Consider the following 23,183-nt stretch of genomic DNA (forward strand, 5'->3'; position numbering starts at 1 on the left):
GGCTCCGGCTCCCGAGGAAAGGAGCGCCTGGCCCGGGAGGGGCGGAAAGTGCTCCGGGGAGAACGGGCGGGGTGGTTCCCAGCAGAGAGGTGGAGGGCGGGGGCCGGGACGGGCGCCCGGGGTCCCACATGCAGAGCCCCCAGGCAGGAGACGGGGTGCGTGTGGGCGTCCGGGGGCGGCGGGGGTCCCCGCCGCGGAAAGAGGGGTCCACTTCGGGAGGGGCCGTGCTCGGGCGTGTGGGACGGGGTCTGATTGTGAAGAAGGGGGTCCCGCGGGAGGGCAGGCCGGGCGGGGGCAGACCGGGCGGGGGGCAGCGGGGGTGCACGCTCGGGGCTGACTCCCGCAGCCTGTGTTCCAGGGGCGGTCGCCCCCGGGGAGGGGAGGGTCCGCGCTCCGGGCCCCGCTCCAGTCCCCGAACCCGGCTCACCTCCGCTCCTTCGGGCCGGCCCGAGTGCGCCCCCAGGGCCGCCGGCAGCGCTGGGGAGGCGGGAGCGACCGGAGCCCGCTGAGCCGCCGCCGGCGCGCCACCACGTCTAACTCCGTTTGACACCCACACACCAGCCAACATGGCGGCCGGGAGGGGGCGCGCCGGCTGCGTGCGCGCGCGCGCGCGCGCGCGCGCGAGCCCGCAGCTCCGCCCTCATCCAGCCCAGGGCCCGCCCCGCGCCCGCAACCCCGCCCCCGTTCAGCCAAGACCACGCCCCGCGCCTTCAGCTCCAGCCTAAGACCACGACCCGCGCCCGCAGCCCCACCCTAATCCAGCTCAGACCCCGCCCCGCGCCCGCAACCCCGCCCTCGTTCACCCAAGACCACGCCTCTCACTCTCGGCTCCGCCCCAAGTTCACGCCTCGCGCCCGCAGCCCCGCCCCCGTTCAGCCAAGACCTCGCCCCGCGCTTTCAGCCCCGCCTTTGTCCAGTCTAGACCCCGCCCCCCGGGGCCCCGCCCCGCCCCACCCCAGCTTCCCACGGCTCCGCACAGACCGCCCAGCTGTCCCCCAGCTCCCAGAATCTCTGCGTGAATCCCACAGCCCCCAGCCCCCGCACACCTCGTCGCCCTCCTCCCGCGCGCACATGGGCCGCTGTATCCTGAGCTGGAACACTCGTTCTTACCCTTGCAGTTCACCCTTGTATAAATATTGTAGGATGGAGGCCTCCTGGGAGATGGTCCTGGAAGGAGCGAGGAGCTAGCTGCCTGGAGCTCAGCTCACACCCGCGTTCCTGAGCTGGGTGCCGGAGTCACGTGTTCACTTTGTGAACATTCAATGATGTGTGCGCTTCAATCAATGTACGTGCAAAATACTTCCATAAGGCCAAGGTGACCAACTTTTTTACAATGAAAAAGACAAAACTAAACGGAAGAAATCAATATCGTCAATAAAAGAAACATTTTATTACAATAATACACTATAGCCTGACCTGTGGTGGCACAGTGGATAAAGTGTCGACCTGGAATGCTTAGGTTGCCGGTTCAAAACCCTGGCCTTGCCCGGTCAAGGCACATATGGGAGTTGAAGCTTCCTGCTCCTCCCCCCTCTAAAATAAATAAATAAATAAATAATTTAATTTTTAATAACTAAGAAAAAAGTATTTGTTTAGATACAAATACATCACATCACACACAGTGGATCGACTCTGCATCAATCAAATACGGACATGTACTAATCTGTATTAGTCTTCCAATATCAAGAAGGAGGACATGTAGGAGGACGCTTTTCGAGGGAGGACGGAACTTAAGAACAGATTGGGCCTGACCAGGCGGTGGCGCAGTGGATAGAGCATCGTATTGGAACCCAGAGGACCCAGGTTCGAGACCCGGAGGTCACCAGCTTGAGCACAGGCTCATCTGGTTTAAGCAAAGCTCACCAGCTTGAGCCCAAGGTCACTGGCTCAAGCAAGGGGTCACTGGGTCTGCTGTAGCCCCACCCCCATCAAAGCACATATGAGGAAAAAAAATAATCAATGAACAACTAAGGTGCCGCAACAAAGAATTGATGCTTCTCATCTCTCTCCCTTCCTGTCTGTCTGTCCCTATCTGTCCCTCTTTCTGACTCTGTCACTAAATAAATAAACACATTGGCTTTGCCAGACTGCCCAAGTGTTGGTGGCACCAGCCAGGTGAGGCGTCTGGGCTGAGCACAGCCCTGACACGAGTGTTATAAGCCTCACACTTTCAAAGGAGCAACGGGATCCCCCTGTCCCCTTCGGTTCAACCAGCACCGGCAAAGCCCCTGTCCTTGGCCCAGGAGGAGACAAGGACAAAGCCGGAGAAGAGGCAGACCCTGGGGAGATTCTCAGGACCTCATTCCTGACTGTCCTGCCCCAGTCAGGGTGGGCACTGCAAGAGACCCCCTCACAGCCAGGTCTGGGGAATGGGTCAGGGCTTGCTAGATCGGTGCCCAGGTGACATCAATACAGTGGCCAAGCCCTGGCGTTGGGGAAGCTGTGTGCAGAGCTGGCACTCTGCCCTCTCCCTCACCAAAGGAGCTTGGGCAAGCTCGCTGCACTTCTCTGAGCTGCACACTCCTCTTCCACCCTGTGAAGGAGCCATAGACACGCATCCCTTCTGTTCCCTCAAGCTGGGATCTAGACTAGACTTCCCATCTCTGGCAGAAATATAGGCGAGAGAAGAAAGGGGAGGGAGAAGAGAGAGAGAAAGAGAGAGAAACTAACACATTTGCAAACCCATATGGCCACTGTTTCTTTGAAAACTTCCACGCTGGTTTTAGATGTCCGAAACTCCTTCCTGCCAGCTTGCTGCCCTCCCTCCCAGGGCTCCGTGTCCCTCCCACTGCTCAGTGTCCCTTCTCCACCAGGACAGTGAATTAAACCTTATGTTGCCTGCCTGCCTTGTGGCAGGAACTCAATCTCTCCATCCTATTGCAGAAACGTCCAGACAACTTGATAAAGGAAATAGGATTTATTCAGCTGGCGGAGCTGCATGACCCCAAAAGAGGCAAAAAGAAAACAAAACAAAACACGTGCTCGCCTGACCTGTGGTGGCGCAGTGGATAAAGCGTCAAACGGAAATGCTGAGGTCTCTGGTTCAAAACCCTGGGCTTGCCTGGTCAAGGCACATATGGGAGTTGATGCTTCCAGCTCCTCCCCCTTCTCTCTCTCTCTCTCTCTCTCTCTCTCTCTCCCTCTCTCTCTCCTCTCTAAAAATGAATAAATTAAAATAAAAAAAATAATAAAAAAAAAAAACGTGCTCCCCGAAGTTAGATTTTGTACCTCTCATGTACCTTTTTGCAGCTTCAGCTTTCATGGGACAAATACCTGATTTCTGCGACTTCTTTGTTTGCAGGCCTACATGTGACTTTCGAGTCTTAGGGAGGGGAAGGGGAGAGGAGGCCGGAGGGTCTGTCCTTGATAATCCCATCACTCATTCTTTTTACTGGAGCTGCAGTTCATTTCAAGGAACTGATAACAAGCAAGGTCCACACCTGTAGTTTGTTACCTTTCAACCTTTTCTGTCTGCCCTTTTACCCTCAGTCAAGAACACTGAGGTCACAGGCTGGCGTGTCAGACCACAGACACTGCAGGCCCCCCTCTCCATTCTTCTGGTTTCTCCTCCTTCAATCCCAGAGAAGGCCCTCACCCAGTCCAACGCTTTTTGTAAACCACAGTCTAGTACTTTATGTGCCTTCTTGAGCCTTCCAGGAGAGCAGAACTGTACACGAAATCATGGCCCCTAGCCTCAAAAAGTTTGTAACTTTAAGTGAATTATGCCAATACATACTCAGTGCCCAGGGCAGGCTTGAGTGTTTTATTTTACATAGGTTGTCTAAACCAGCACTGCCAGGTCCCGCTCCCTGCAGTGATGGAAAATGTTCTGCAGTGAAGCTGTCCCCAGGTGAGCACTGAACTGTGACTACCGTGACCAAGGATCTGAATTTTTAAGACCTTATTTAACTTTTTAAATTTTTTAATTCTATTGCCTGACTGGTGGGTGGTGGCACAGTGGCTAGAACGTCAACCTGGGACAGGTTCGAAATCCCGAGGTCACTGGCTTGAGCAAGGGGTCACTGGCTCAGCTAGAGCCCCTGGGGTCAAGGCACGTATGAGAAGGTGTAAAGCCAGGAGCCACGGCCAGGGCCACTATCAGAGGAGCCCAGCCCATGCAGGTTCGCATTGGATTCGGACAGTCGGTAAAGAAACCATGGAGCCAAAAACTGGTGGGCCATAGTCTTTAATCTAGCTTGCACCCGGCGGGCAAGTAAAAATACACACTGGGCTCCAAAACCCAGTCACACTCAGTGCTCACAAAGCCACTGACTTATCCGAGTTTCCTAGAATCAAAGGTTTCTAGCTCACCAGACTTATTCTCCTCAGTTCCCCATTTCCTTCCTTATCCCAGATACAAAGTCTACATAAACTGGCATCTCACTCAGCACTCCGCCATCTTGGCTGCTTCTCCTGGCCTCCTCCACGTGGCCTTTCTCTGTTCTCCTCTGCTCTCTCTTGCTAATCTCAGGAACCAAGAGACAAGTTCCCGTTCTACCCCTATTTTATAGTGTAGCTTTACAACCTCTAATCCAATATACAAAATAGGGAAGTCTCTAATACAAAGTCACTTCTCTGAGGCATGATTGGATTGTACCACCCCTCATCAAAAAGGGTGGGAAAGGCTTAATCCCAAAACCAAGCCTCAGGCTACAACAATTCTCAACACACATTAATATCACCTGGGCAACGGCCTCTTTAACAAAGTGAGCATAATACATTTTATCTGCCCAACAGAAGGTAAACAAGGAACAACTATGGTGCCGCAACTATGAGTTGATGCTTCTTATCTCTTTATTGCAAAAAAAGAAAAAGAAGGAAAGATTTTCTTTCTTTCTTTTTTTTTTTTTTTTTTTTGCATTTTTCTGAAGCTGGAAACGGAGAGACAGTCAGACAGACTCCCGCATGCGCCCCACTGGGATCCACCCGGCACGCCCACCAGGGGCGAAGCTCTGCCCACCAGGGGGCGATGCTCTGCCCCTCCGGGGCGTCGCCATGTTGCGACCAGAGCCACTCTAGCACCTGAGGCAGAGGCCACAGAGCCATCCCCAGCGCCCGGGCCATCTTTGCTCCAATGGAGCCTTGGCTGCGGGAGGGGAAGAGAGAGACAGAGAGGAAGGCGCGGCGGAGGGGTGGAGAAGCAAATGGGCGCTTCTCCTGTGTGCCCTGGCCAGGAATCGAACCCGGGTCCTCCGCACACTAGGCCGACGCTCTACCGCTGAGCCAACCGGCCAGGGCAAGATTTTATTTCTTTTTTCTTTTTTTTTTTTTACAGAGACAGAGAGAAAGTCAGAGAATGAGAAGCATCAATCAATCATTAGTTTTTTGTTGTGACACCTTAGTTGTTCATTGATTGCTTTCTCATATGTGCCTTAACGGGGGGGGGGGGCTACAGCAGACCGAGTAACCCCAACAGATGAGCCCGCGCTCAAGCTGGCGACCCCGGGGTCTTGAATCTGGGTCCTCCGCATCCCAGTCCAATGCTCTATCCACTGCGCCACCGCCTGGTCAGGCAAGATTTTATTTCTTGATTTTAAGAGAGGAGAGAGAGAAAAAGGGGAGAGGCGGGAAGCATTCAACTCATCTTAGTTGCTTCTGGTATGTGCCTCGACCAGGGCAAGCCCGGGGCAGGTGGCAGAGGCGGGGGTGGGGGGTGGTTCGAACCGGCCACCTCAGCATTCCAGGTCAAGCTTTACCACTGTGCCACCCCAGGTCAGGCCAACCTTATTTAACGTCAGTTCATACATTTAAATAGCTGCATGCAGCTAGGTGCCGCCACACTGAGGAGTGCTGCCCTAGAACCTCACAGCGCCGCACACTGTGAGCCTTCTTACTGCCCACATTTTACAGACCAAGAAATTCAGGCTTGGGGAGATGCCAGGTCTTGATCGCCGGGGCTGATTTTCCTGCACGCTGAGCCCATTCTTTTCCCCACCCAGCTAGCAAACCTGCGTCATCCCAGAGATAAGATGAAAAGCTTCAGAAAGACAACTGGACGCAGATAAAGAAATGACAGCCCGGGGAAATGAGTTGGAGGGCATGAGCTTGAGCCAAGCTGGAGTGTGGGGGAGGGTCTCCAGAGGCTGGAAGCCCACCACTCCTGTGCAAGATCAGAGAGAACATCCCTTCATTCCTTGAAAGCATTTCTCCTTTCTGCACCCCCTCTGCAGCGCACCACCACCACCGCCGCCGCCTCTCACTTCCCTCTCCCAGCGCATTCTTGTGAGGAGTCTCTTCTCATTCTAGTGATGAAAAACCAGCGGTAGCACACTGCAGTGCGGGACTCAAACCGGGGTTCTGCTCCGTCCAGGTCGATGCTTGATCCACTACGCCACCACCGGTCAGGTGCAGGCTTCTTTACCTGTAAAATGAGACCAGTCATTGAAAGGCAGAAACCGTGGGTTGAACTAAAAAACAGGAGGCTAGGGTGTTGCAAAAGGAAAGTTAATTTTAAAAAACACCTGGGTGCTGGAGGGCGGAGACCAGCAAAGGGTGTCAGCCCCGAGGGAGGGATGGCGCAGGGGTTACAGGGATTCCTCAAAGGGCCTTGGGCAAAGGCAGCTGCGAGTTCACTTCTGTTTGTGGCTGGGAGTGGCCTCAGTTCCTCAAAACTGTCTGCACCCTCATCCAATGGTCCCTGTCAGCATCCAGCTAACAAAGGAAGGTCTGAGCTGGATCACTGAGTAAGCAAGTCCTTCTTCCTCCTTCAGGCCTGCAGTGTCCTTAGGAAAGATGGTGGCTGAGTAGCCATTTTATCTATCAGTGATAAAACTTCATAGACCCGACCTGCGGTGGCACAGTGGATAAAGCCTTGACCTAAGAACACTGAGGTCGCTGGTTCAAAACCCTGGGCTTGCCTTGTCAAGGCACATATGGGATTTGATGCTTCCTGCTCCTCCCACCCCCTTTTCTCTCTTTCTCTCTGTCTCCTCTTTAAAATAAAGAAATAAATCTTTAAAAAAGAAAAACTTGCCTGACCTGTGGTGGCGCAGTGGATAAAGCGTCGACCTGGAAATGCTGAGGTCGCCGGTTCGAAACCCTGGGCTAGCCTGGTCAAGGCACATATGGGAGTTGATGCTTCCAGCTCCTCCCCCTTCTCTCTCACTGTCTCTCTCTCCTCTCTCTCTCTCTTTCTCCTCTCTAAAAATGAATAAATAAATAAAAAATAAAAAAAAAAAGAAAAACTTCATGGTACCAAGATGATGAATGGAAAGCATGTATTGCAGGGTGTTGGGTGGATAAAATGTATTATGCTCACTTTGTTAAAGATGGCGCTGCTGCCCACGTGGAGGCCGTTGCCCAGGTGATATTAATGTGTGTTGGGGTGAGCTAAAGGCAGGCAGAATCCTTGTAGCCTGGGGCTTGGTTTTGGGATTAAGCCTTTCCCACCCTTTTTGATGTGGGGTGGTACAATCCAATCATGCCTCAGAGAAGTGACTTTGTATTAGAGACTTCCCTATTTCGTATATTGGATTAAAGGTTTTGAATCTACACTATAAAATAGGGGTAGAACGGGAGTTTGCTCTCTTGGTTCCTGGGATGATTAGCATGAGAGAGCAGAGGGAGCAGAGCAGAGAGCAGAAAGAGGCCACGTGGCCAGGAGAAGCAGCCAAGATGGCGGAGTGCTGAGTGAGATGCCAGTTTGTGCAGTTTGTATCTGGGATAAGGAAGGAGATGGGGAACTGAGGAGAATAAGGCTGGTGAGCTAGAAACCTTTGATTCTAGGAAACTTGGATAAGTCAGTGGCTTTGTGAGCACTGAATATGAGTGGGCTTTGGAGCCCAGTGTGTGTTTTTACTTGCATGCCGGGTGCAAGCTAGAATTAAAGAAAATGGTCTATCAGTTTTTGGCTCCATTGTTTCTTTACCGACTGTCCGAATCCAATGCGAACCTGCATGAGCTGGGCTGCTGTGATAGTGGCCCTGGCTGTGGCTACTGGCTTTACACAGGGCTTCTTGCAGAGTAGACACTCGTAACTCAGTGTTGTCGGAAGAATCCAAGAGGGCCGGCTCGGGATTGGAAGAGGTCCAAGGCCAAGGCTCACAGAATGGAGTGTCAGGCTCTACCAGTCTGCCCAGAGGCCTTGGCGCGCACACTCAGCCGGGTTCTCCTCCCACTCACCTCTACTCTCTCCTTTCACCATGGTCTCCTGAGCCCCTGCCGTCTGCTGCTGGGGACTGGAGTGGAAGCAGGGATGGCTAGGACCACCAGGCTATAGGGCCGGTTGACACAGACACAGCAGTCAAAGCCAAGAGGTGGGGGTTCCCAAAAGAGGGCAAAAGGCCAGTGACTCCAAGGGGTGAGAAAATGTAAAGATTGGGGCCATTTAGTCCAGAAAAAGGCAAAAAAACTTTTTTTTTCCAAAGCTTTCCTTTTTTTTTTTTTTTGCCTCTGTGTCCTATTTCTTATTCCCCCCCCTCACATCTCCCCTCTCCTTTCCCTCCTTCCCTCCCTCCCTCCCTCTCTTTCTTCTTCCTATCTTTAATCCTAAAGAAATGCAAGCTGAGGACATGAAACAAGGATTATTGTCATAAATTGTGTAAATGTACTTGTCCAAGAAGCCTGGGAAAAAAGATGAGAAAATTATACTGCCGTTGGCCTGACCAGTGGTGGCGCAGTGGATAAAGTGTTGACCTGGAACGCTGATGTTGCTGGTTCGAAACCCTGGGCTTGCCCGGTCAAGGCACATATGGGAGTTGATGCTTCTTGCTCCTCCCCCCTTTCTCTCTCTTTCTCTCTCTCTCTCCTCTCTAAAATGAATAAATTAAAAAAAAATTATACCTCCAGCCCTTTAATCTGTTTGCTGTATCCAAGCCTCCCACACCCTCCGGCAAAGGCAGGAGGGACAAGTCAGCTGACCCTGACCCTGACCCTAACCCTAACCCTAACCCTAACCCTAACCCTAACCCTAACCTAACCCTGACCCTAACCCTAACCCTGACCCTAACCCTAACCCTGACCCTAACCCTGACCCTGACCCTAACCCTGACCCTAACCCTGACCCTGACCCTAACCCTGACCCTGACCCTGACCCTGACCCTAACCCTGACCCTGACCCTAACCCTAACCCTAACCCTGACCCTAACCCTAACCCTAACCCTGACCCTAACCCTGACCCTGACCCTAACCCTGACCCTAACCCTAACCCTAACCCTGACCCTAACCCTAACCCTAACCCTGACCCTAACCCTGACCCTAACCCTGACCCTGACCCTGACCATAACCCTAACCCTGACCCTGACCCTGACCATAACCCTAACCCTGACCCTAACCCTGACCCTAACCCTGACCCTGACCCTAACCCTGACCCTGACCCTGACTGTAGCCCTAACCCTGACCCTAACCTAACCCTGACCCTGACCCTAACCCTGACCCTGACCCTAACCCTGACCCTGACCCTGACTGTAGCCCTAACCCTGACCCTGACCCTAACCCTGACCCTGACCCTGACTGTAGCCCTAACCCTGACCCTAATCCTGACCCTAACCCTGACCCCTGACCCTAACCCTGACCCTAATCCTAACCCTAACCCTAATCCTAACCCTGACCCTGACCAGCCCAAAACCCTCCCCTGGACCCCTTTCTGTTCCTGGTCTCATGGATTCCCTGTGATCGGTCACTGAATAGATCAGGAACAGCTCCACAGTGAGGCAGGCACTGCCCTCTGGGCTTAGCTGTTGGCAATGGTCCCCTACCATCCTGGCACTGCCGCCGCTGGCCACACCAATCAGACGGGAGTCCTCAGGTGGCCTGCGTGTGCCGACTGCACTGAGCTTCCCTGCGTGCTGCTCCTTCTGCTGGGACCCCCTCTCCATCCCTCGGGCCCCACCTGGCAGGTGGCCCCGGCTGAGTGCTAGCCGGCTTGCAGGCTTCAGTAGGCATCCTGCTTGGAACCCTGTCTGATGGCCACAGGCCACACTCAGGATGGTTTGTCAGGCTGCTCATCATCCTAGCACCTGCCCCTCCCCCCATCGGTGACAGACAGACCGTTTAGGTTCTGTTCCTTGTGGTCTGGCAGCTTCTGGAGGGAGGGCAGGGACCGGACCCCTTCCTTATCTGTGTCTTCTACCCTGTAAGGTCCTAGCCACAGAGCACAATGTCCTGTCTGAGTGTATTTGCTGAGTCAAGAACGGGAGACAAGACATCCCCAGTGGAAGCCACTCGGTCAGCCCCCGGCGAGCTGGGTATTGCCAGGTCAGGAGAAGCTGGCGAACTGGGTATTGCCAGGTCAGGAGAAGCTGGCGAACTGGGTATTGCCAGGTCAGGAGAAGCTGGCGAACTGGGTATTGCCAGGTCAGGAGAAGCTGGTAGCTGCCCTGGCACCTCACACAAATGGCAGATTCAGGTGGAAGCCAGGCTCAGGTTGCAGTTCCACCCTGGTAAGGTGACACCTCAGATGAGGACGGGGAGGCTCTGGGAGCCTGTGCCTCCTCCCTGCGACTCAGGGCGCTGTCCCTCGCTGGCAGGGCGCTGTCCCGTGCTGGCAGGGGGCGGCTGGGAAGACCAAATCAGACTAAACCCTCCAAGGACTTTGCATTACACTTAGCATCAAATTGACAGCCCCCTCTAGGACTAGAAGCCCCCACCCACCCTATCTCCTACCACCTCATTTCCACACTGAGCCTCCCTCACTCTGCCCCTTGCTGTTCCCTCTGCCTGGAATGCCCTTCCCCAGTGTTGGGCAGATAAAATATATTATGCTCACTTTGTTAAAGATGGCGCTGCCCACGTGGAAGCTGTTGCCCAGGTGATGTTAACGTGTGTTGGGGGTGGGCTGTGGGCAGGCAGGATCCTTGTAGCCTGGGGCTTGGTTTTAGGACTAAACCTTTCCCACCCTTTTTGATGTGGGGTGGTACAATCCAATTATGCCTCAGATAAGTGACTTTGTATCAGAGACTTCCTTATTTTGTATATTGGATTAAAGGTTTTGATTTCTGCACTATAAAATGGGTGCAGAATGGGAACTTGCTCTCTTGGTTCCTGAGATTAGCTTTAGAGAGGAGAGAGCAGAGAGGAGAGGAGAGAAAGGCCACGTGGAGGAGGCCAGGAGAAGCAGCCAAGATGGCGGAGTGCTGAGTGAGATGCCAGTTTGTGTAGAGTTTGTATCTGGGAGAAGGAAGGAGATGGGGAACTGAGGAGAATAAGGCTGGTGAGCTAGAAACCTTTGATTCTAGGAAACTCGGATAAGTCAGTAGCTTTGTGAGCACTGAATGTGACTGGGTTTTGGAGCCCAGTGTGTAGTTTTTTACTTGCCCGCCGGGTGCAAGCTAGAATTAAAGACTATGGCTCATCAGTTTTTGGCTCCACTGTTTCTTTACCGACTGTCCGAATCCAATGCGAACCTACATGGGCTGGGCTGCTCTGATGGTGGCCCTGGCCCTGCCTGCTGGCTTTACAATGGCCCACCAGCTTTTGGCTCCGTTGTTTCTTTACCGACTGTCCGAATCCAATGCGAACCTGCATGGGCCAGGTGGCTGTAGTGGTAGCCCTGGCTTCTGGCTCTACACCCAGACACCCAGCTGCCCCTTCATTCCCTCTGCTCCGTCTCTCCCACCGAGATGGTGCTTCCCTCCCCCACCCTCTCTGCTCCCTTCCTGCTCTGCATGAACTTTGCAGCATTGGTCACTACCTGGCTGTTAGGTTCTACATTGATTTCTCAGCTCTGTCTCTCTCCCCTCGTAGAAGGCAGATCTGTCTGTCTGTCTGTCCTCAGCACTTAGATCAGGGCCCAGCACCCAGTGGGTGTTTCAGCAGAGATTTAGGGAACCATCTGACCTGGGGTGGCGCAGTGGATAAAGCGTCAACATGAAAATGCTGAGGTCACCCGTTCGAAACTCCGGGCTTGCCTGGTCAAGGCACGTATGGGAGTTGATGCTTCCTGCTCCTCCCCCCTTCTTTCTCTCTCTCTCTCTCACTCTCCTCTCTAAAATGAATAAATACAATCTTAAAAAAAAAAGTGTCAACCTAGCATACTGAGGTCACTGGTTCAAAACCCCAGGCTTGCCTGGTCAAGGCACATATGAGAAGCAACTACTATCAGTTGATGCTTCCCACTCCTCTCCTCCTCACCCTCCTCACCCTCCTCTCTCTAACAAAAAACAACAACAATAAAAAAGAGAGAGAGAGATTTAAGGAACGGAGATAAACGGTCCAGAGAGGTGCTCAGGGAGCTGTAGGCAGAGCCGACCAGGTGACTCGCTCCTTCCAGCCTCTCCTCCATCACCTGGGGGCCCCAGGACGCCTGTGCCAGCCTGAGCACCCCCCACACTGCCAAGGAGTGAGCCCAGGTGGCAGCGGTAGCCGGGCCGAGGCACCAAGGTCCAGCTGGAAGTCCAGCTGATGCTGTGGAAGCCACGCAGTCCCGGCAGGCCGGCCGTGCGACTACGTAACTCTTTTTTTTTTTTTTTTAATTTCTTTTTTATTATTTTATTTTATTTATTTATTTATTTATTTTTTTTTTTACAGAGACAGAGAGAGAGTCAGAGAGGGATAGACAGGGACAGACAGACAGGAACGGAGAGATGAGAAGCATCAATCATTAGTTTTTTGTTGCGCATTGCAACACCTTAGTTGTTCATTGATTGCTTTCTCACATGTGCCTTGACCGCGGGGCCTTCAGCAGATCGAGTAACCCCTTGCTCGAACCAGTGACCTTGGGTCCAAGCTGGTGAGCTCTTTGCTCAAATCAGATGAGCCCGCGCTCAAGCTGGCTACCTCGGGGTCTCGAATCTGGGTCCTTGGCATCCCAGTCTGACGCTCTATCCACTGCGCCACCGCCTGGTCAGGCACGACTACGTAACTCTTGAGCCGGGTCCCTGGCCGCTCCCTGGCTACGTGCACCAACCCCAACACACTTCCCCTTCTGAGAAAGCGGAGGTCACGATGCCCTTCCGTGCTCGCTTACCCCAACCCCTCCTCCTCTTCCTGCAAACGTGAGTCACTGGTGTCCCGTCTGTGTCCCGGGGGCAGGGAGCTCCCGGGGGACGCCTGAGTCAGTTCCTGTCCCCACCCCGTGAGACTCTGGGCCACCTCTAAACCCCGCTGAACTTCCATCTGGCGTGTGTGTGAAGCCCCGGTGTGAACGCACTGACCTCCGAGAGCGGCCGGGAGGACTGCTCAGGCCTTGGAGGTTGGTTCCTCTGCGCAGGGTCATAGGAGGTGTGGAACAGTGACAGCGGCCACCGTGGCAGGCCCTCGCCTGCGTGCCTCCCTGTGTTACCTCATTCACGCCAGTCCGACCAGGAAGGCGCTAGCACGATCCCACTTCACTAGTAAGGTGGCCAACCGTCCTCCCTTAGGGAGGACCGTCCTTCTTTGGGAAGTTCCACCCTCCCTCGAAAAGTGTCCTCCTACATGTCCTCCTTTTTTTTTTTTTAATTTTTAATTTAATTTTATTTATTCATTTTAGAGAGGAGAGAGGGGAAGAGAGAGGAGAGAGAGACAGGGGGGAGGAGCTGGAAGCATCAACTCCCATATGTGCCTTGACCAGGCAAGCCCAGGGTTTCGAACTGGTGACCTCAGCATTTCCAGGTTGACGCTTTATCCACTGCGCCACCCCAGGTCAGGCCATGTCCTCCTTTTTAATATTGGAAGACTCATCTGTAAATGTCCATATTTGATCGATGCAGAGTCCATCCGTTGTGTGTGATGTGACGTATTTGTATCTAAACGAGTACTTTTCTTACAATGATTATTAAAAATTAATAGGCATGTAAGCATAATGACAGTATAAAATATTACAAATGTTTTTATTATGCATTGATCATATTATAGTATATTATTGTTGCAATAAATAAAGTGTTTCTTTTATTTACGATATTGTTTCCTTCCATTTATTTTTGTCCTTTTCTTTTTTTTTTTTTTTTTTTTTTTTTTTGTATTTTTCTGAAGCTGGAAACGAGAGAGACAGTCAGAGAGACTCCCGCATGCGCCCGACCGGGATCCACCCGGCACGCTCACCAGGGGCGACGCTTTACCCACCAGGGAGCGATGCCTGGGGCAGAGGCCAAGGAGCCATCCCCAGCGCCCGGGCCATCTTTGCTCCAATGGAGCCTTGGCTGCGGGAGGGGAAGAGAGAGACAGAGAGGAAGGAGAGGGGGAGGGGTGGAGAAGCAGATGGGCGCCTCTCCTGTGTGCCCTGGCCGGGAATCGAACCCGGGTCCCCCACACGCCAGGCCAACGCTCTACCACTGAGCCAACCTGCCAGGGCCTGTCCTTTTCTTTTTTTATTATTATTATTTTTTTTTTTTCAGAGACAGAAAGACATTCAGAGAGAAGGATAGACAGGGACAGACAGGCAGGAACGGAGAGGTGAGAAGCACCAATCATTAGTTTTTCGTTGTGACACCTTAGTTGTTCATTGATTACTTTCTTATATGTGCCTTGACCGCGGGCCTTCAGCAGACCAAGTAACCCCTTGCTCGAGCCAGCGACCTTGGGTCCAAGCCGGTGAGCTTTTTTGCTCAAACCAGATGAGCCTGCACTCAAGCTGGCAACCTCGGGGTCTCGAACCTGGGTCTTCCGCATCCCAGTCCGACGCTCTATCCACTGCGCCACCGCCTGGCCAGGCTATTTTTTATTTTTATTATTATTTTTTTCTGAAGTTGGAAACAGGGAGGCAGTCAGACAGGCTCCTGCATGTGCCTGACCAGGATCCACCCGGCATGCCCACCAGGGGGCGATGCTCTGCCCATCTGGGGCGTCGAGCCATCCTCAGCGCCCGGGCCAACTTTGCTCCAATGGAGCCTCGGCTGAGGGAGGGGAAGAGAGAGACAGAGAGGAAGGAGAGGGGGAGGGGTGGATAAGCAGATGGGCGCTTCTCCTGTGTGCCCTGGCCGGGCATTGAACCCGGGACTCCTGCACGCCAGGCCGATGCTCTACCACTGAGCCAACGCCAGGGCCCCTCCTTTCCATTGTAAAAAAGTTGGTCACCTTATTCACTAGTGAGAAAATGAAGGCACAGGAAGTTGAAGTGACACAGAGCTCACAACTGAGTAAGGTGTTAGATTGCGGAATCTGACCCCAAAGTCTGCACTCGTCCCCACCCCCGCCACATAAATACGGGTAACTCTCTTAGATGGAGGCTATAATAAATCACACCCTTAGAGCCTTGTCCTGTGTGCCTGGGGGCAGGGCTCAGGGTCGGAGCTCAATTATCTGTGAAGACCGTCAGGCTGAACGTCTTCATTTGGTGCAGCCAGAAGCCCACGGAGGAGAACGAGGTCGCAAGTGCAAGCTGTTTGTTCGAATGTGATCCCAGGAATCACCTTTAGGGGAACGGGGAAAATGAGACCGGGAAGGGGAGGAGCCAGGGAGCTGCGGAGGGGGTGGGGCGGGGCGGGGCGGGGCGGGGCGGGGCTGGCTTGTTGCAGCCTGGCCGTGGGTGTGGTTGGAAGGGCTCCAGGGACTGGGAAGAGTCTCATCCGGGGTTCCCAGCCCCAGCTCCTGGTGCGGGAACATGTCCCAGCAACGGCTCTCTCTGTGGGTGAAGAAGCCACAGGTGGCAGGCACAGTGCCTAGGTTGTTATCAGGGGGCCTGGAGAAACCGCATCGCGGCCAAGCCCAGCCTTCACCACTCCGGGGCGATTTCTGCCTCTGCCCCGCTCTAGCAGCAGCTGCCCCCCGGTGTTCCAGCACTGGGCCTGGGCTGCTGCAGGGAGGCTGGCAGCTGTTCTCGGAGGAACGAGCACTGAGCCCCGGCGGGAGCTCCATGCTCCACTCGTGACCCTGGGCACATACATCACTTCACTGCCCTGAGTCTCACTGGCTAATGGGTCAAATGGAGCTCTCAGCCCCCTGCTCCCAGCCCGCCCCCCGTGGCTCAGCTCCCCCAGCAGGGCCCCCCTGCACCCCTAGTTCCAGCCCTTGTGCTGGTTGGCCATTTCGTCTAGCACCCCTTGCTGCTCCTCCCTGCTCGCTCAACCCCTGCTCCTGCTTCCGCAGTCGTTCCAACGTCCTCTCCCGGGGAGGGGGAGCCCTCACTGACCGACTCCCCCCTCAGATGAGCACAAGGCCAGCCCCTCTCACCTCCCCCTGTGAGGCTCTTCCTCACCAGCTCCGCCTCCAGCTGCTGAGACGGATTTGCTCCTCTGCCTCCTCCAGTGACAAAACGCACCAGAGCACAAACTTAACGTGGCCTGTTGTGCAAACCCCACGGCCAAGCATGGGGACAGGCACAAAGGAGGCGCTCCACCGATGACTGTCGAATAAAATGGATTGCGATCTGAAACACTTGAGCCTGGTTAGCTCCATGCCGGTCCTGTCCACTTACGCGCCATCTTCACCAGGCAGCCTTCCTGGATAGCTTCCCTGGTTCCTATTCCAGGTTCCCAGAACCTCCCGGTCTCTTCCCGCCTCCTAACAGCCTTGCCCTGGGGTGGAGCAGCCCAGTTTACTCAGACCCAAGCCCCACTCTCCTCGCTGGTCTTCTCCAGGCGGGCTGAGGTTCCACGTGGCAGGGGAAGCCTTGACGGCACCGCCCAGGAGAGCTGGCTCTCACTCCCCTTCTACAGAAGGGGAAACTGAGGCACAGAGCACTTAGGTGACTTGCCTGGGCTCACACAGCAGAGAGTGGTGTACACTTGGGATTTTAACCCACAGTGGCCACTCTGGTACCAGTGTCCAGGCAGCCGGACACCATCCCCTGACGCAGGGCGGACTGCTCACGTCTAGCTGAGTTCCAGGGCTTAGCAGTTCCCAGGCCGAAGGGGGGAAAGGGGCCTCCTCCTCCGTGGGCCCTCCAGGTCACTCGCCTGCGGAGAGACATCTGGAGCCACGTTCACCTCTGTGTTCAGAGCAGGGCCGAGGTTTGAGATCTCTATTCCTGGTTTGGGGTTCAGGACACTCGACTGACCTTAGGGACCAGAGGCTTTGGAGCAAGCCAGGCCGCTCATTCCCAGCTGCTGGGCTTCGGACAAGTCACCTCCATCCCTGGGTCTCCTTCCCTTCATCTGCAGATGGCTTCAGAAAAGGGTGGGCAGAGCTGGGAGACAGGTGGGGGGTGCCGCTGGGTGGGCTCCCTGTGGGGGTGCGGAAGTTCCCCACACTCAGGTCAGAGGCATCAGCACGGGGGAGAGGCCAAACGCCGATGCTCCCAGGAATTGCTGCAGTGCTGGTGGCCAGGGCTGGGGACACTGCCCAGCCTTGACCCTCGGTGTCTCCTCCTGGACCTGAGACCCAACAAGGCAAGGCTGGAGGCGGGAGGCACTCGGGCCGTTTTGTTTTTTTTTGTTTTGTTTTTAAAGCATTTTTTTATTATTTAGTTATTCATTTTAGAACGGAGAGAGAGAGAGAGAGAGAGAGAGAGAGAGAGAGAGAGAAGGGAGGAGCAGGAAGCATCAACTTCCATATGTGCCTTGACCAGGCAAGCCCAGGGTTTCGAACCAGCGACCTCAGCACTTCCAGGTTGACACTTTATCCACTGCGCCACCACAGGTCAGGCTCGGGCCGTTTTTTAAGTACAACTTTGCCCTGTCCCAAGTTTTACTTTAACTGATCCTGGAGACCTCCTGGGACCTTTACTGCTCCCTTCACCAGACTCCCTTGCCTTTCTCAAACTCCACTGCCCTCTTATTTTTTAGGATGCAGTTAAAATATCATGTGAGCCCTGGCCGGCTGGCTCAGCAATAGAGTATCAACCCCGCCTGTGGCTATCCCAGGTTCGATTCCCGGCCAGGGCACACAGGAGAAGCGCCCATCTGCTTCTCCACCCCTCCCCCTCTCCTTCCTCTCTGTCTCTCTCTTCCCCTCCTGCAGCCCAGGCTCCATTGGAGCAAAGTTGGCCAGGGCGCTGAGGACAGCTCCATGGCCTCTGCCTCAGGCACTAGAATGGCTCTGGTCGCAACAGAGCGACGCCCCAGATGGGCAGAGCATCGCCTCCTGGTGGGCATGCCAGGTGGATCTCGGTCAGGTGCATGCGGGACTCTGTCTGTCTGCCTCCCCACTTCTCACTTCAGAAAAAAATATATATATATGCATCATCTGGGAAGTCTGCCCTCATTTTGCTTCCCTCTCCAGACTATTAAAGGTCTTCCGACAGGCTCCCGTAGCCTCCCTCGGGTCTGGGTCTCCTCCCTGGCCCGCTCCTGCCCCTCCCCCCCCGCAGTGAGGGCCCCTGGCTTCCTCTTTTTTCCAGGGTTCAGCCTGTCCTGCCCGACCCCGCCTGCGGTTCGTGCCTCCGCAGGGCCCTCCACCATAGACTCCTAGATTGCAGAGCGGCCTCCCACATCTGAGTCTCAGCCCTGCCTGGGGCTCCACTGGGCCAGGGGTCCCAGGGTCCAGCCCTGATGACCACAGGAGGCCGGACATCCCGGGGAGAGTGCCTGAGGGGACCCTGGGACCATTGATCTTGCCCAAACCCCTATCCTGTCTTCTGTCCTTCTCTGAACCTCATTTGCTACTTCTGCAAAATGCTTTCCCCTCGCTATTTCCTGAGTCCTACAGTGTGCAAGGCACTGAACTGGGCGCTGGACTGGGCACTGGACTACAGCAGCGACCAGGAGAGCACAGTCACCACCCAGGGTGTGGAAGGACAGGCAGTATGATGTCGGGCCCACTCCACAACACAAGTGCTGTAGAGCAGTGGTCCCCAACCCCCGGGCCGCAGACCGGTACCGGTCCATGGGCCATTTGGTACCGGTCCGCAGAGAAAGAATAAATAACTTACATTATTTCTGTTTTATTTATATTTAAGTCTGAACGATGTTTTATTTTATTTTATTTTATTTTTTTATTTTTTGTATTTTTCTGAAGCTGGAAACGGGGAGAGACAGTCAGACAGACTCCCGCATGCGCCTGACCGGGATCTACCCGGCACGCCCACCAGGGGGCAATGTTCTGCCCACCAGGGGGCGATGCCCTGCCCCTCCGGGCGTCCCTCTGCCGCAACCAGAGCCACTCTAGCGCCTGGGGCAGAGGCCAAGGAGCCATCCCCAGCGCCCGGGCCATCTTTGTTCCAATGGAACCTTGGCTGTGGGAGGGGAAGAGAGAGACAGAGAGGGGGAGGGGTGGAGAAGCAGATGGGTGCCTCTCCTGTGTGCCCTGGCCAGGAATCAAACCCGGGACTTCTGCACGCCAGGCCGACGCTCTACCACTGAGCCAACCGGCCAGGGCAGATGTTTTATTTTTTTTTTTAAATTTTTTATTCATTTTAGAAAGGAGAGAGAGAGAGAAGGGGGAGGAGCAGGAAGCATCAACTCCCATATGTGCCTTGACCAGGCAAGCCCAGGGTTTTGAACCGGCGACCTCAGCATTTCCAGGTCGACGCTTTATCCACTACGCCACCACAGGTCAGGCAGATGTTTTATTTTTAATAAATGACCAGATTCCCTCTGTTACATCCGTCTAAGACTCACTCTTGATGCTTGCCTCGGTCACGTGATATATTTATCCGTCCCACCCTAAAGGCTAGTCTGTGAAAATATTTTCTGACATTAAACCGGTCCGTGGCCCAAAAAAGGTTGGGAACCACTGCTGTAGAGGAGTAAACTGGGGAGGTGACCAAGCCAGCCCGTGGAGATATATGTTGGGTGAGCCACCAGGAGCAACCTCACGGAGACAGTGGGGACATCAGTGTGCACACCGTGGGGGTCCGTGGGGGTGCCTGGGGGTGCAGCACACCATGGGGGCTCGTGGGGGTGCCTGGGGGTGCAGCACACCATGGGGGTCCGTGGAGGTGCCTGGGGGTGCAGCACACCATGGGGGTCCGTGGGGGTGCCTGGGGGTGCAGCACACAGCCCCTCACTCCGGAAAGAGTCTCCCCCCAGTTTGCCAGAGGCTTCCTCCACTGGTTCCTCCTCCTCCCTCCCCCTGCCAATGTCAGGGCACCCCCAGGCTCCCCCCTGGGCCTGTCCTATCTGCATTCACGCCCCCAAGGTGACCTCAGTCTGGAGGCTGTATACACCAGCTACGCCCTGACGAACCCTGAAATACCATCCTCAGACCAGCAGATGCCTCTGAACTCCAGGCTCCTGCTCCAACACCGTCACCCTAACAACAAGCCACCTCCCCGTCTCTCTCCAGGACCCACCCCACACACTGTCTTCTCCATCTCTGTAAAACCTGCTTCAGCCCATTGCTAAGGGCAGGCACTCTTTCTCTCATTCCCTGCCTCCGGTCTGCCAGCAAATCCTGTCGGCTATCCCTGGAATGTCCTAGGACTCTGACCCCCAGCCCCACCTTCCTGGGGGCCCCTGACACCGCTCAGCCTGTCCCTCCACCTCTGTGCCCAGTCTGACCCCTCCCCCAGCCCCACCTTCCTGGGGGCCCCTGACACCGCTCAGCCTGTCCCTCCACCTCTGTGCCCAGTCTGACCCCTCCCCCAGCCCCACATCCCTCCTCCGCTCCCGATCTGCTGGGCCCCCAGCTCACTCACAACCTTGCTGTGGTCTACAGAGCCACCCCTCAGGGGCAGCGTCAGGCTTTGACGCTTCCACATGCAGGATGCCTCTGGCCCTTTATTTTTTTATTTTTTTATTTTTTTCTGAAGCTGGAAACAGGGAGAGACAGTCAGACAGACTCCCGCATGCTCCCGACCGGGATCCACCCGGCACGCCCACCAGGGGCAATGCTCTGCCCACCAGGGGGCGATGCTCTGCCCATCCTGGGCGTCGCCATGTTGCGACCAGAGCCACTCTAGCGCCTGAGGCAGAGGCCACAGAGCCATCCCCAGCGCCGGGACCATCTTTGCTCCAATGGAGCCTTGGCTGCGGGAGGGGAAGAGAGAGACAGAGAGGAAAGCACGGCGGAGGGGTGGAGAAGCAAATGGGCGCTTCTCCTGTGTGCCCTGGCCGGGAATCGAACCCGGGTCCTCTGCACGCTAGGCCGATGCTCTACCGCTGAGCCAACCGGCCAGGGCTGATGCCTCTGGCCCTTTAATAAACATAATAAAACCTTGCAAATACAAAATGAGGGAATCTGTCCTGAAGGGGAGTCCGAATGGAAGACAGTGGTCTTAGCCGACTGCCAGGAAGATAGCTCGCTTGTCTGGTAGGACCACTTTGGAAAACAGCTCAGCAGCGCCCAGTGAGGCAGAGCACATGGCCACCTGGCCACCCTCAGAGCCAGCGGCTCCACCGCGCCTACGCCCACAGGAATGTGCGGGTGTGTGCACCAACAGGCAAGTTCTAGAATGCTCACAGGACTATTCAAAATAACCCCACCCTGGAATCAACTAAACATTCATCAGCAGAGCACAGAGGGTGAAAGGTGGCCTCTTCCTACCACAGACGACACAACCACAAGAACAAGTGATAACCAGCCAGGCGGACAAGGGTGTTTGCTCCACAATTCCACTAGCAGGAAGTTCAAAGCCAGGCAAGCTAACCTCGTTGTGAGAAGTTGGGATCAGTGGTGATCCCTGAGATGTGCTGGCCAGGAGGGAGCAGGGGAGGTGTCAGAGAGCAGGTCAGATTCTGTTTCTTTCTTTTCTCCCTCCCTCCCTCCCTGCCTCCCTCCCTCCCTCCCTCCCTCCCTCCCTTTCTTCCTTTCTTCCTTCCTTCCTTCCTTCCTTCCCTCCTTTCTTTTTCCCAGCAAGAGAAAGGGGGAGAGAGACAGACAGGGACAGAGAGACAGGAAGGAAGAGAGAGGAGAAGCATCAATACTTCGTTGCAACTCCTTAGTTGTTCATTGATTGCTTTCTCATATATGCCTTGACTAGGGGGCTCCAGCCTGGCCAGTGACCCCTTGCTCAAGCCAGCGACCTTGAGCTCAAGTCAGAGACCTCAGGGTTCGAATCTGGGTCCTCAGCATCCCAGGCCGACACATGATCTACTGCGACACCACCTGGTCAGGCTTAAACCAATAGTTGTAAAAAAAAAACCACAAACCCAACACTCTTTAATTTGCAATTTCTGAACATGCAGAGAAATAAAAAGTACTGTATAAACCAGGGGTCGGGAGCCTATGGCTCGTGAGCCTGATGTGGCTCTTTTTAAAAAAAAAAAAATTTTTTTTATTCATTTTAGAGAGGAGAGGGAGAGACAGAGAGAGAGAGAGAGAGAGAGAAGGGGGGGGAGGAGCTGGAAGCATCAACTCCCATATGTGCCTTGACCAGGCAAGCCCAGGGTTTCGAACCGGCGACCTCAGCATTTCCAGGTCGATGCTTTATCCACTGCGCCACCACACGTCTGATGTGCCTCTTTTGATGGCTGCATCTGGCTCGCAGACAAATCTTTAATAAAATAATAACATTAAAAATATAAAACAGCCCTGGCCGGTTGGCTCAGCGGTAGAGCGTCGGCCTAGCGTGCGGAGGACCCGGGTTCGATTCCCGGCCAGGGCACACAGGAGAAGCGCCCATTTGCTTCTCCACCCCTCCGCCGCGCTTTCCTCTCTGTCTCTCTCTTCCCCTCCCGCAGCCAAGGCTCCATTGGAGCAAAGATGGCCCGGGCGCTGGGGATGGCTCTGTGGCCTCTGCCTCAGGCGCTAGAGTGGGTCTGGTCGCAACATGGCGACGCCCAGGATGGGCAGAGCATCGCCCCCTGGTGGGCAGAGCGTCGCCCCTGGTGGGCGTGCCGGGTGGATCCCGGTCGGGCGCATGCGGGAGTCTGTCTGACTGTCTCTCCCTGTTTCCAGCTTCAGAAAAGTGAAAAAAATAAATAAATAAATAAATAAAAATAAAACATTCTCATGTAGTACAATCTATTCATTTCCTACTGCTCATGTTCATGGTTGCAGGTGGCTGGAGCCAATCACAACTGTCCTCCGGGACAACACCAGATTTTTATTGGATATGTGTAAAGTACACGGGTGGTTGTATGGCTCTCATGGAATTACATTTTAAAATATGTGGCGTTCATGGCTCTCTCAGCCAAAAAAGGTTCCTGACCCCTGGTATAAACCATCACGCAGCGTCAGTCCCACCAACATTTTTCTGTACTGGTACATCCACCTGCCTTTGCTATTTTACAAAATAAAACAGATTGGATAAACTAGAGGAGAAAATAGCAGGGGAAAAAAGGCATTACTTTTGTGGAAATTTGTTTCTTTCTGTCTCCTGGATAGAAACGTAAATGTGTTGAAAATCCCTCCTGATGCTGGGCTGCCAATCTCCCTTCTCAACAAAGAGCAGGCGGTGCCGCTTTTGTAAGAAACAGTATCCAACAGCATTGAACACCATTGTCTCGTTTGTATCTTTGTTTCCTTGTTATGCATAAAGTGACACAAAGTTTCCACTTAAGAGAAGC

The 23,183-nt window shown here is 54.5% G+C and overlaps 1 protein-coding gene across 4 annotated transcripts in view; it reads right to left on the reverse strand.

The window, feature by feature from the left end:
* The window catches only part of EPN2 (epsin 2), a 100,176-nt gene extending 99,607 nt beyond the window's left edge, over window positions 1-569 (reverse strand). For all 4 annotated transcript variants that reach the window (XM_066264396.1, XM_066264395.1, XM_066264394.1 and 1 more), the window contains exon 1: window positions 428-569. The gene's annotated coding sequence lies outside the window, so the exon portion shown is untranslated. The remainder of the gene's footprint in view (window positions 1-427) is intronic.
* Window positions 570-23,183: the final 22,614 nt, after the last annotated feature.

Source organism: Saccopteryx bilineata, chromosome 2 (genome assembly GCF_036850765.1).
Source record: "Saccopteryx bilineata isolate mSacBil1 chromosome 2, mSacBil1_pri_phased_curated, whole genome shotgun sequence".
NCBI classification, from domain to species: domain Eukaryota; kingdom Metazoa; phylum Chordata; class Mammalia; order Chiroptera; family Emballonuridae; genus Saccopteryx; species Saccopteryx bilineata.